The 14,658-nt window shown below is 39.0% G+C and overlaps 2 protein-coding genes across 3 annotated transcripts in view; one reads left to right on the top strand and one right to left on the bottom strand.

The window, feature by feature from the left end:
* The window catches only part of LOC126378776 (T-complex protein 1 subunit eta), a 299,946-nt gene that overhangs the window by 188,230 nt on the left and 97,058 nt on the right, over positions 1 to 14,658 (top strand). The window lies entirely within an intron of this gene.
* The window catches only part of LOC126378771 (spectrin alpha chain), a 174,234-nt gene that overhangs the window by 152,476 nt on the left and 7,100 nt on the right, over positions 1 to 14,658 (bottom strand). The gene's annotated exons all lie outside the window — the stretch shown is intronic.

Below are 14,658 nucleotides of genomic sequence, written 5' to 3'. Positions count from 1 at the left end.
CGTTGAATAGTCGTTTGAGAACGATGTTAGTAGTACATAATGGTTTATTAGGTCAGACGAGCAATTCTGTTCTACATATACAGACCTGAAGCCTCCCCATTTGTCCGGCCAAGTAGTTAATGCCATTTGTGGCAAATCTACAAAAACCTCTCAATTCAATTTTATCGATATCGATATTTCATTATCGATTTCTATAGATAATGAAATGAGACTTACCAGGCGTAATTACATTTATTATTCATAAAACTTAATAAGAAATGGTGTTTTGAATAAAACTAAATGTAGGTAATCATCATCATCAGCCCATTAACGTCCCCACTGCTGGGGCACGGGCCTTCCCTATGGATGGATAGGGAGATCGGGCCTTAAACCACCACGCGGGCCCAGTGCGGATTGATGGTTATTAACGACTGCTAATGCAGCCGGGACCAACGGCTTAACGTGCCTTCCGAAGAAGTAGTAGTATTGTAGGTAATAATTTCTACAAATAAACGATTTTTGATTTTTTTTGTTGTGGTTTTCCCCGAAGCGCAAGGCAAAGGGAACTATGCCCAAACAGCCATGTCTTATGTATTTTTTTCTTAATGATGATTAATGAAATGATGAAAGGTGATGACGATGAATGATGAAACTTAAGCCCCCACGAATTAGCTCAAAAGTCCGCATAAACTTTAGAGTTATCAAGCGGCTTGTTGGCACGAAGCGAAAATAGATAGGTACACTTTGTTTATTGAATATTCCGAAATAATAACGTGGAAGTGAAGAACAGTGTTTAAGCAGTGTAAAATGCAGTGGTTCGTGCTGTGTTCGAGTGTCGCGAAATAAAGTGAACACGTCCGTAATATTATTTTTGACAGAACCCAAAAGTTTGTAATCGTATATTTTTTTTCTTTTCTAAGCAGTAGCGTTCATAACTTGTATACCATGTGTCGACCAGCCGGCGGTAACACGTGCGCGCCACCCGCTCGCGCGCTTTATATTTGGAACGACCCCTCGGGTGTTTTACGAGGCACAATTTGTGCTGGCGAAATTGCTGGGCGGAAGTCAGAGAAAATACCAAGAATGAATTTGTCCACTTGAGAACCCGTTTTTAGTGTCTGCATCTGCAGTTACATTTACCTCAGCCCCCCGTACGTAGAACCATAAATAAACAATTAATTAATCCGCTAAGATTTATTTCATTCATTTGCCAACCTGTACCTCTTAATTGCACCCGCCATTTTGCATTCCGAAAGATTTAATAGCTAAATTGCATAATTATTGTAATTTCTGACATTTAACATGTCGTAACAGCTAGACCGTTACTCCGTTTAATTATAATTATACCACAGATTAAATAATAGTTGATTATACTATGAATCATAATTATTAAATTGTCTGGTTACCGCCAGTGATCTGCCGTTACTGGGAATGTTGCTATAGTAAAAAACTTTATCATAGTAAAGGTTTTTTGACTTTTTCATAGTATTTTTTTTTTCTAATGGTTCTCTTGTACTCTGGTGTTATCTGCCTAAACGTTAGGCAATAAAACTTTTTTTGTGCCATTACAAAAATAAAAACTCTTTTTACACAACTTTTGCGCATTTTTACTGCATAACTCACACAGCACTTCACTGCATATGCATTTTATTGCCTACTACACTCTACTACATGAGAATTTCACTCAGGTCACCTCGGCCAACGGCTTAACCTGCCCTCTGAAGCACGGAATCATCTTGTTGTTTCGGACAATCGGGTGATTCAACCTTGCAAACCAAACAAAGGGCAGTCTCACAAAGAGATTTCGACAATGTCCCCATCGGGAATTGAATCCGGACCTCCAGATGCTGACCCTAACGATCTAACCACTAGACCACGGAGGCTGTGACTTGCACCAATGAGTTATTAATTTATCTTAAGTGCAATTTTCACTAACACAGTTGGCTCGATCTGTGTATAGTAAGTATTGTATAGTAAATCGTAAAATCGAGACGGCGATTGCTGGCTGTGTAAACACCTGCGCCCGCGCAGTTCGTACAAGTTCAAGATCGTGCGCAGTAGGGTTGACATCGTGACATACTTTAAATTTAGCTGTTATACTCGATATTTCGACGTTACTTTGTGTTTAATTTGTAATTTTCTATACTGTTTCATCATCTCCCTAGAATTATCCCGTTTTTCACAGGGTCCGCTTACCTAACCTGAAGAGTTGACAGGTCCGGTTTTTCACAGAAGCGACTGCCTGTCTGACCTTCCAACCCGCGAAGGGAAAACCAGCCCAATACAGGTTACATACCTCCGGAAATGCATTTCTGGGGTATGTGGTGAAGATTTTTTCCTTCACCGCTGAGCACGTTAATCATTTATGATCCAAACATGAATTCGAAAACAAGCTTTTTTACATAAAGTAAGCTTCACGAGAGCTTTAAATTTATTTTCTGACAAATTCAAAATATTATCTGGTATTTTATTGTAAAAACGTATACATAACCCCAAAAAAGATGAATATAATTTACTTAATCTTGAATTTTGAATAACAATTTTGTTTTTATTTCTTGTATTGTAAGTATGCTTTTCACAGTTTCTCGGAAGGAGAGATACATTTTTACGTACATACATAATGTTTTCATAAATATATTGACTTGTGACCGTCAGTATATTTATTTCTTTAAACAGGTCCTTTAGAGTCCAAATTCTTCATTATGGAGTTATCACATGGGGGGTTAAAATGGCCACATCGAAGCAATTCATCTAAGAAAGCAATATTGCTATTTGACATTTGTTTGCATTGCGCACTTACTTTTGTATGCGCAAATGTCAAATTTCAATATTGCTTTTTTAGATGAATTGCTTCGATGTGGCATTTTTAACCCCGCTGTTACCGACAATGATTCACAACACTAGTTCTGAGATTATGATTACCAGTTGACAAATCATTAGCATATTTGAATAGTTTTTGCACCTACTTACAGTCTGGCACAACTGAAATGGCGACGAAATAATAACCCTGACTTTTTTTAAGTACTAGCACACAAGACAGGCAGGGTCTTTTTTAGTCCACATCAATTATCTTTCGACCAAGTATTTACATAGGGCCCTATACTCTCAAAACACATTCCATTCCAAGTTATCGCTTTTATGCCTCTCGCACTTTCATTTTTTGTATTTTAACTTTGGCATCACAATATCACGGGCACGAATCCTTTAAATAACGTGATATCAATTATCTATGTTCAAAAATAGGTTAGTTTCCAACTAGTCAAATCAGTTACTTTTTACTAAACGTCAAAACCCGAAACTACTATGGAATTTATATGAAAAAGCACCTGTGACGTCATAGAAAAAAGTGACAAAATATCGTACTTATTATTATATAATTCACGGGCTTTTTGGCGGGAAACGGGAACGGGACAGTTTCTTTCTTCATTGAATAATCTAAATAATTAATACGAAGTGGTGTTTTGTGGTTAATGATCGCATTAAGTTAGACATTCGCGAGTGTTATTATATCGGAGTATTCAATGAACAAAGTGTATCTGCCTATTTTCGCTTCGTGCCAAGAAGCCGCTTCATAACTCGAAAGTTTATGCGGACTTTCGAGTTAATTCGTTTAGGGTTCGGAGTAGGAGTCTATTCCGAGGGTGGGGGCTTAGGTTTCATCATCATCACCTTTCATCATTTCATTAATCATCAAGAAAAAAAATACGTAAGACATGGCTGTATGGGCATAGTTCCCTTGGCCTTACCCTTCGGGGAAAACCAAAACAAAAAAAAAATTGTAATCAGAATTTCATAATTTATCTTTCACCTAGGAAACTACCCGATTCAGTGGTTTAGAGCCCAAGACAGGATTCGAACCCGTAACATTAATTTGTAAGTTGTGCATTCTCGGAACAAGACTATCACGGATTCCCAAATAGAAAGTGTACAGACGTTAGTAAGGCGATACTTGCGCCCTATTTTTCTACTCAACCCGCAAGAGATACAGCGCGTATCGAATTACAAGTAGGTGAACTTCAACAGAAATTTACTTGATAGTTTTATTGTTACTGGCAATAAATTTATTTTATTCTTCTTCTTCTATTATCGTGTGTCTAAACTGGCATAAAGAAAAAGTATTAACAGCCTCCGTGGTCTATTGGTTAGAGCGTTAGGCTCACGATCTGGAGGTCCGGGTTCGATTCCTAATGGCGACATTGTCGAAATCACTTTATGAGCCTGTCCTTTGTTTGGTAAGGACTTTTCAGGCTTGAATCACCTGATTGTCCGAAAAAGTAAGATGATTCCGTGCTTCGGAAGGCACGTTAAGCCGTTGGTCCCGGCTATTAGCCGTAAAAAAACACCTCCACCAACCCGCATTGGAGCAGCGTGGTGGAGTATGCTCCATACCCCTTCCGGTTGATTGAGAGGAGGCCTGTGCTCAGCAGTGGGACGTATATAGGCTGTTTATGTGTTATGTGTGTGTATTCCTAGTCTATATTTGTTTTGTATTTAAAAAAAACACGAACCGATAATTCATGTAGGCAGGGAACACGTGCGATTGGCAACTCCCATCTAAGTACATATATACATAAATTGTCTGAAAAATCAATAAAACAAACTTGTTTAATCTAATTTATCCATTTTTTTGACTTGCACATTTAAAACGTAAAAATTCATTTTACCGCGTACAGTTCCCACTAAGTAATTATATTTAAAATCTTAGACACGCATCATCAAGAATTTTCCCAGAAATCCTAAAAGAAATAAAAAAGTCGTTAATTGTTTTAATTGGCTGTGTACTCGTGTACCCTTTGCCATGACATCACTACTCTAAATATGGTCATATATGCTGATACAATCTTACATTTACAGCTGCTTAACACTTTTTTTACATACAATTTGTTCTGAAACAACAGTCTGTCAGCCGCAAAATTAAATTTGCGCACGCTAAATATGTACAAAGTTATATTTGCTGTTGACTAAATGTAAACTATAAAGATGTTGTTTCTAATTTTAATTTCACGAAGCTCATAATTTAAATGGTAAAACTGTCTGTTTTTAGGTGACGTAATAGCAACAGTTAGCTAAAGAACGCCTCAGTCAAAACGATAAGTACATTTGTATAGAAATACACACGTGATGACGTCATCAATAAACGTGGTCAAACGTCGTACTCTTTGTTATTTAATACCATACTTAATTTGAATTCGTAAATCGGTCAAAAAATAGATTGAGTTTTAATCATCTTAGACTGGTTTCTATTTCTAGATTTTGATTATTTTATAATTTATCTTTGACCCAGCAGTCCAGTTTTAATATTTTTTTACAACGCAAGGCGGTTGCGTTCCGTTAGAGCTTTCAGATTCGAAATTTAGAACAATGGTGCGTTGGCGGGAACAATTTAGGTTCTATTTGGTGTCCTCTTTCACAAAGATGTTTTGTCTCAAATTTTTTTCGCTTTCTAGTTTAGGACAAAAGGATTTTTGGGCATTATGCTTTGTTTATTTATTTACAAAGGATGGTACGTTGAGACAGATACTGCTGGAACACATTTTTAAAATACTTGGCTTTGTTTCGACTGCCTATAATGTAAGTTCAACCTTAATCAATCCAATTTTCAATAGCACTGAACTTTGCAAATCCATAAATAAGTACCTATTACTTGAGTCCATTTATAATTATTAGATAGTGCCGCTTGGCTGGCATTCGTACTGCAAATATATATTCTAAGAACAGTAAGGTCTTTGCCCTTATTATATACACCTGACCATGAAGTTTCTACATACATACACTCACACACACATACACACGCACCACACATAAATTCATAATCCCATTGTAGCAAATCTTGGCTTCGTAACAAATTCACTTTGTTGGTACTTGCTTGAATACAAACGAATGATAATTTCCATGTTTATCAATTATGTTCACAAACTCTACAATAAAACGTAAATATTAGTAACATACCCAGTTTTAATCAGTAAATATTACCATAAATGTCACTCTTACTACGAATACTAAATATTATTACAAAGAATAATAAGCAATATTAATAAAATCGATATGTAAGTATGCGCAAATGTCAAATTGCAATATTGTATTTTTATATGAATTATTTTGACATGGTACATACTCCATGTTAATAACAGAACAAGGTATGCTCAATCCTATGAAAAGCCGCCATTGCTAGCCGTTTGATGACGTAATTTTTTTTTTATAAATGTTATGGCCTGGAATCAAGTCCTTTGGGCCAAGTCTTCATTTTGATGACGTAATTGTTTACATGAGTGTTACCATTAAATTGGTATCTCCAACATTCCAAGGACTTTTTTATTATTTAAAATTAAGCGTTTACTCACTAACGTACTTAATTACTATTACTTGTCACACATATAAAATTATTAAAACTGTAAGTAAATCTTTTACTAAACGCTTGAAATTGCAAAGTAAATTAAAAACATTGGACGTGCGTAATTTATTTTTTACAAAATGGCGACGCAGGGTGGGATGACGTCAGCACGGCTAACCTTGAAATGTTAGCTGTCACTTTGGAGCATACCTTTTTTATTATACCGAGATGTACAGTCATGAGCAATATAATGTACCCACTTTAGGACTCTGTCGCACTAACATATTTGACATTTAGTGAGACTTACAGTTCAGTTTGTCAAAAAAGTTAATGTGACATGGTACCAAAGTGTATACATATTAATGCTCGTGACCGTATACCACATTTCAAACACCATAAAGTAGCCGATGACCTTGTCGGGAGTGCCAACAATCCGGTTTGTTCGTGTTATCTATCCGCTCCATAATAATAAGTGATGTACCGTGTCTGAGAATATTCCCAAAGTAGGAATGTTCCCGTAGTAAAAACTCTCTAATAGCATTTTAACCGCCCTGGTGTTCTTATGGTATAAGAACACATCGAAGCAATTCATCTAATAATAATAATAATAATAAACCGCCTCGCAGAAAGCGGTGTACACCTCTCGACACCCTGAGCTGCTCACAACCATGTTGCTGCCTTGCCATCCAGTGAGTGGCGAGTCACCGCCTGCTCATTTATCCATGTTTACCAACATCGAGCAGGCGCCATAGTCCCCCATAGCTCCAGTATCCCGGTCCACTAACCCCCAACCCAATAGCCCAGTTCCCTTTGTTCCCATAATCTGCAATAATCCTACACGAACCGGGGATTGTCTTTGGGTGCACTCCCAAAGTGCATACAGGTATAATCGCCGATTGCTGTCACACCACATTTAGCTTAAACTGTCTTAAGGGGCCTCTACGTGTTGGCTTCGGCCCCACGCACGCCTTCCAAAAGTCCGGGCCTCCATAGGCCCGAGATATGAAAAAGACATACAATAATAATAATAATGTTTATTGAATAGCTCAGTTACATTTCTCGTTGAAACCCTGTCTCCCAAACTAGGCGAACCTGTATTTTGGAAGACAGTGCCTTCCCAATATAAGTACTTATTAGCTACAATAACAGTGGTGACAATACGGTATTAAAATAAACAATAAGTAATAAAATAAATAAAAATAAAAGTGTGTATGTGTGTGTGTGTTTGTCGGTGTGTGTGTGTGTGTTTGTGTGTGAGTGGGCGTGGGTTTGCGTGCGAGTGTAGAGAGAGAAGTCATATCAGTGGATGTAGAAATTTTTCCGTATGTTCATGGTTTAGCTCTAACATTATAGCTTTAAGTTTCTTTTTCAGGTTATATCTGCTAAATTTTGTTATATTTACTATCTCACTACAGACTCTATAAAGATACGGACCTCTGTAACAGTATTGTCGTCTAGCAAAGCTCGTTTTGTAGGATGGTACAGGAACACGAGGCCTTCGTTTTTGGAGAAAATTTGATGGTAGCGTTGGATGGACAGATTTATGATGTCTTAAAATCTCTCTAAGAAAGCAATATTGCAATTTGACATTAAATTTGCGCAAGTGCAAGTGTGCAATGCAAACAAATGTCAAATAGCAATGTTGCTTTCTTAGATGAATTGCTTCGATGTGGCCATTTAACCCCCCCAGGTTTGCTCAAAAGTGACAGCTAACATTTCAAGGTTAGCCCAGCTGACGTCATCCCACCATGCGTTGCCATTTCGTACGATCCCGACGACCCGATTACTCTAGCCATAGAGGCAGCCAATCAGCTCGCGACACCAAACACTTCAGGACCCCGACACTGACCTCGCCGGCGTGGTCGACGATTTCCCTCATTCAGCGCTTATCGCTATCGACCCACTAGGGTCGATTAATTCTTTCAAATATTTTTCCTCTCAGACGACGCCCTGAGCCGAGGTTCGCGCCCAACTGGGCACCCTCAGGCCTGTTGTCTTAAACGTTGTACCGGGTGAGAGCCTTCAGCGCTCCCCATTTGTCCGGCCAAGTAGTAAATGCCATCTGCGGCAAATCTACAATAAGTCACGTAAAAAAAAAAACTGCCAGGAACATTCCTAAAATGGGAAATTCGCGGGAACAGCACGCCACCGGTATTATATTATCAATACTTACTCAACAAATGTTTGATTACAACCAAGGTGAAGTATGTGGTGTAATTAGTAGCTTGTAAGTTTTGATAACAGCCTCAGTGGTCTAGTGGTTAGAGCGTTCGATTCCCGACGGGGACATTGTCGAAATAACTTTGTGAGACTATCCTTTGTTTGGTAAGGACTTTTCAGGCTTGAATCACTTGATTTTCCGAAAAAGTAAGATGATTCCGTGCTTCGGAGGGCACGTTAAGCCGTTGGTCCCGGCTGTTAGCCGTAAAAACACCTCCACCAACCCGCATTGGAGCAGCGTGGTGGAGTATGCTCCATACCCCCTCCGGTTGATTGAGGGGAGGCCTGTGCCCAGCAGTGGGACGTATATAGGCTGTTTATGTAAGTTTTGATAGGCAAGAGGATAACCTCAAAATGAGATACATTTATTTGAACAGCCGCTTGGAGAGTTGGGCTCGCGATGTAAAGGTCCGGGTTCGATTCCCTATGGGGACATTGTCGAAATCTCTTCGTAAAACTGTCCTTTGGTTGGTGTTCACTACTTGGCCGGAGAAACCAGAGACCGTACTGACATTTAATACACGACCGGCCCGATGGATTTCTGCATTCTGTTAATCCGCGCGTGCAGCGCGCGCGCACTAAATATAGATTCGCAGATGCGGTACTTCTTGGAAGAAAAAGTGGACAAGCATCGACATTATAGACGCAGTTACCAGTAGGTAAATACCGCAGCCTTATAGGCCGTGCAAAGATCGCTGGTGGCTGTATAGCTGTGGTGTGCTGTGCCGACGCTCAGTTGAGCTGTGCTGTACCCGCCTTACAAATAAAAAAAAAACCAGTGATGAACGTGGGTTTAAATTCTTTAAATATTTGACAGCCTAAACATATCGAAACAAATGGAATTCCATAGTCTCTGTTTACCCCGGTGGTAAATAGGCGTAAAAATACTTCGTATTTAAATCAACGTCCCCTTTTTTCAAGTGAAAACCACGGAATAGAAGAAAGAGGTTGGAAGGGTCCAGTAAGCGCGAAAAGTGCGTCAAAAATTAGCAAATAATTGTTAGGGTTCGTAATGTTTATTTTATTAATTAATTATTATTAGATTATATAACTTAATCACAGACGGAATAAAGACGTGAATCTGTGTCACGACTTTATTATTTTTAATTTGGAACTGGCATATTATTTAATTTGTTTTTATTTTTGATTTCTTCTTTTTCGGCCGGGAACGTTTTCCCGCCTTTTTAAAAAGGTACCCTTAATTGTATAAGTTATGTACGCCGTAATTGTCATTATATTAGTCACAATACCGTAACCTTATAAATGTAAAAAATGTTTTGATGTATGTGATGTGGTTGTACTTTATAAATAAATAAGGTGGTGACGGGAATTCTGTCGGTTGCGGTAATCTGTTATGAAAAGTTGGAGAGTTAACATTGTTTATGAAATAACATTATTCAAGAGAATTGCTGAATTGTTTGATTACGAGTGCCTCCCCACCTGAGAGCAGTAGTATTAACACATAGTTCATACCTCAACTTTGCATTCCACTCGCACGCAAACTTTACAACACACCTAACTCCGCTATATATTAGCCTTGTGTAGTCGCCGGTTCGATTAATTACTTACATTTCCAACAAATTCTTGGTAACTACACTTGGGAGTGTGTACAAGTGTACCTACATAAATAGCCTATATACGTCCCACTGCTGGGCACAGGCCTCCTCTCAATCAACCGGATGGGGTATGGAGCATACTCCACCACGCTGCTCCGCTGCGGGTTGGTGGAGGTGTTTTTACGGCTAATAGCCGGGACCAACGGCTTAACGTGCCCTCCGAAGCACGGAATCAACTTACTTTTTCGGTGATTCAAGCCTGTAAAGTCCTTACCAAACAAAGGACAGTCTCACAAAGTGATTTCGACAATGTCCCCATCGGGAATCGAACCCGGACCTCCAGATCGTGAGCCTAACGCTCTTACCACTAGACCACGGAGGCTGTTAAGTGTGTAAGTGTACCTATTTCCTGATAAAAGGAGTCAATATTAGTACCACAATGAGATCACTTAACCTTCCACGTCTGATAATAATAAGTTCTCTGTTTACTCTCGAAGGCACGTAGCAATATTTATTACTGGGTTGATTGTGTTGTAAGAAGCTGTGAGTACTTAAATACTTTGATAAGTTGCTACGGCCTCCGTGGTCCAATGGTTGAGCGTTGTGCTCACGATCCGGAGGTCCCGGGTTCGAATCCCGGTGGGGACATATCACAAAAATCACTTTGTGATCCCTAGTTCGGTTAGGACATTACAGGCTGATCACCTGATTGTCCAAAAAGTAAAAAGATCCGTGCTTCGGAAGGCACGTTAATCCGTTCATCATCATCATCAGCCCATTAACGTCCCCACTGCTGGGGCACGGGCCTTCCCTATGGATGGATGGCGGATTGGTGGTTATTAACGACTGCTAATACAGCCGGGACCAACGGCTTAACGTGCCTTCCGAAGCACGGAGGAGTTCAAGATGAAACCGGCCTTTGCGAAAGTTGCTTAACTTCAACAATCGCAGACCGAGCGCGTTGACCGCTGCGCCACCGAGCTCCTCAATTAGTTAATCCGATAGTCCCGGTTATTACTTACTGATGTAAGTACGTAGTCGTTACATGAGTCATGTCAGGGGCCGATGGCGGCTCAGTAATAACCCTGACACCAGGATTGATGGGGTTGGTAATTCACCTCACAACCCACACGATAGAAGAAGTTGCTTCAATCGATTGGAAGCGAACAGAAAACAGAACACGTTTAGGATTATAGATAATAATTGACATCATGTCGTTTCTAGCATAGACTACGTTATACGTTTTTCTATGACGTCACAGTGTGCTTTTTCATACAAATTCCATAGTAATTTCGTGTATTGACGTTTAGTAAAAAGTAACTGATTTGACTGTTGGAAACTAGGAGGCTAAAATGGCCACATTGAAGCAATTCATCTAAGAAAGCAAAATTGCTATTTGACATTTGTTTGCATTGCGCACTTACTTTTATATGCGCAAATGTCAAATTGCAACATCTACATCATCTGGCAAGGTGTTATGGCTGAGGAGAAATGACAAGAAACTGCAACAGCAACACATCTTTTCAATCTATTTAGGTATACATTGATGTTTTGCCAACATACTACAAGCAATTCATAAAAGAAATGCACTAAATATAAAAATAAAATCAAATATACTTTATTGCACAGAACTAAATTTCAACAATCAGACATGACACATGAATACAGTACAATTTGGGCGGCTTAGAGCAAAAAAAAATATGTGCATTGAATTATACAATTTTCCATATGAAATAAAAATACTGACTGGAAACAAAATTAACCTAACGAAATGGCTTATGAATAAATGTTACTATAATTTGCATCTCGACCTCCTCCGTGCTTCGGAAGGCACGTTAAGCCGTTGGTCCCGGCTGCATTAGCAGTCGTTAATAACCATCAATCCGCACTGGGCCCGCGTGATGGTTTAAGGCCCGATCTCCCTATCCATCCATAGGGAAGACCCGTGCCACAGCAGTGGGGACGTTAATGGGTTGATGATGATGATAATTTGAATATTTTAAATACAAAAATAGTTAAATAAGTGTAATTTTGTATAATTTTCCATTACAAAAGTATCTTCTTTTCAATGTAATTTTTATTATTTAAATTTATTTTTTTATATAACAACACTGATGTCAATTATTTTACCGTCTTTTTGATAAACTGTAATTCATATTCATATTCATTTATTGCATGTCACAAACATAAATTAAGGTGGAACATAGTAAAAAGGTACAAGTGACGCATGTGTAATTATGTATTAGGTAATGTATTTCATATTAAATTTAGTTTTCATATTATTTTTAGTTTTTATAAATATTTGTAGCTTTTATTTTTGTAATTATATCGAATATACCTAGTAGCAGCATACACTTGTCGAGTTAGCGTGCAAAAAAATACGTATTACACCCATTTTTATATGTTCTCGCAAATAAATTGATTTGATTTAACGTGAAGGAACATATCACATGCTGATGACAATGCAGTCGACCTTCAAGTCTCTAGAAGGAGAGATGACGGCTGATGATGACCTAATGCAACCATGTTTACCCACTAGATAAACTTATTATATAGCGATATAATGAAGATGATGGTAAAATATTCCATACTTTTTATGTGCATTATGGCTATTAAAAGATTGAGTCCATGTGCATATAGTTTTAAAAAGTAAAAATAAAGGTGAATTTAGTGCTTAGCGTTATCACAGTTTGTAAGCAGCAGGTGTTAAGATAATGGCGGCGAGGATTACATTGCTGGGCCGTGACGTCATTCGGTGCAAGGTCGATCGACCGGTGCATTCACTAATGGATATACAAATGTAAAGAGGTTTGTTTCAATAGGGTATTTGCCACGGAATAGAATAAAGAGGTTGGCCCTAACGCCCATTTTGTATGAGAACCGCTGTCGCCGGTTCTCCCGACGACCCGATTACTCTATCCATAGAGGCAGCCAATCAACTCGCGACACCAAACACTTGAGGACCCCGATACCGACCCCGCTAGCGTGGTCGACGATTTCCCTCAATCAGCGCATATCGCTATCGACCCACTAGGGTCAATTAATTATTTCAAATATTCTTCCTCTCAGAATCATGGTCTGAATCATCCCCCTCAGTATTCGTTACGGTGTCACTAACACTCTGTATTTTAAACCTGGTGTATTTTTTCGCCTTGGTTTTGTGATTAAAGTCGAATTCAGTTATCGTGAAAGAAAACTCTAGTATCGCGGGAAAACTAACTTTTTTATTGTCCGTTCATGTGACAAGTTGACCATAGACAAAAAGCTTTTTAAATCTATTGGCCTGGTATTCTACTTGAACACAGTGGAAAGCTCAAACCGTGATTCGAACGCCGCCTATCACGAGTTTTAAACATAATTTGTAGGTAGATACTTACTATTTTTTTTTTCTATTCGTAACGCATAGTGGTTTGTTATGAGACGAACAACTGTATTCAAATTAGTCATAACACAATCTGCCATAATAATCTGGTATTTGTCAAGGTCGGCAGCATATTTGTAACTTAAAATAACAATTTGATTATCGAATGTTTGATGAGAATCGAAGGACGTAATATACGATCCCGGCGACCCGATTACTCTAGCCATAGAGGCGGCCAATCAGCTCGTGACACCAAACACTTCAGAACTTCGATACCGACCCCGCCGACGCGGTCGACCATTTCCCTCAATCAGCGCATATCGCTATCGACCCACTAGGGTCAATAAAATTAATTCTTTCAAATATTCTTCCTCTCAGACGCCGCCCTGAGCCGAGGTTCGCGCCCAACTAGGCACCCTCAGGCCTGTTGTCTTAAATTTCGTACCGGGTGAGAGCTCTCAGCGCTTCCCATTTGTCCGGCCAAATAGTTAATGCCATCTGCGGTAAATCTACAATAAGTCACGTCAAAAAAACAAAAAAAAAAGGTTGATGAGAATGTTATTTTCTATTCTTCTCTTAAATTCAAAAAACGAATATCGGTAGGCGTAATTTATCTTTTTTGTAGTACAATAGAATAAAGAATAAATACTACGTATAGAATGGTATCTCTCCGCCGCGCATCAATTCGTATAGGGCGCCGACTTCACCCCCTCTGGGTCTTAGATTAGTCTTAAATGGCCGTAAACCGCTTAGAAGTAAGGGGAGGAGCGCAGATTGTCTCTCGAGTGAAATCTTTCTATGGAGTATCCGGTCTACAAGTTTCACAAGATGTGATTTACAAGTTTCAAACTATTAAGTTTATATTTCACCACATACGGAGCGGTGAAGGAAAACATCGTGAGGAAACCCACATTCCCGAGAAATATATTTTCGGAGATTTGTGACCTAACCTGTATTGGGCTGGTTTTCTTTTCGCGGGTTGGAAGGTGAAACAGGCAGTCGCTTCTGTAAAAAGCCGGACCTGTCAAATGTTCAGGTTAGGTAAGCGGACCCTGTGAGAAGATGATGAAATAAGTATTTAGTATTCTAATTGAAAAACAATTTCATCAACCCCTGTTGCAATAATCAGCCACCAAAGAGCCTATAAGATATATTTACTATTATATTCATTTTGAACAGCGTCCGTGGTCTAGCGGTTAGAGCGTTGGGCT

Source organism: Pectinophora gossypiella, chromosome 27 (assembly GCF_024362695.1).
Source record: "Pectinophora gossypiella chromosome 27, ilPecGoss1.1, whole genome shotgun sequence".
In the NCBI taxonomy this organism is placed as follows: Eukaryota; Metazoa; Arthropoda; class Insecta; order Lepidoptera; family Gelechiidae; genus Pectinophora; species Pectinophora gossypiella.
This window is presented reverse-complemented; position numbering and strand designations above follow the sequence as displayed.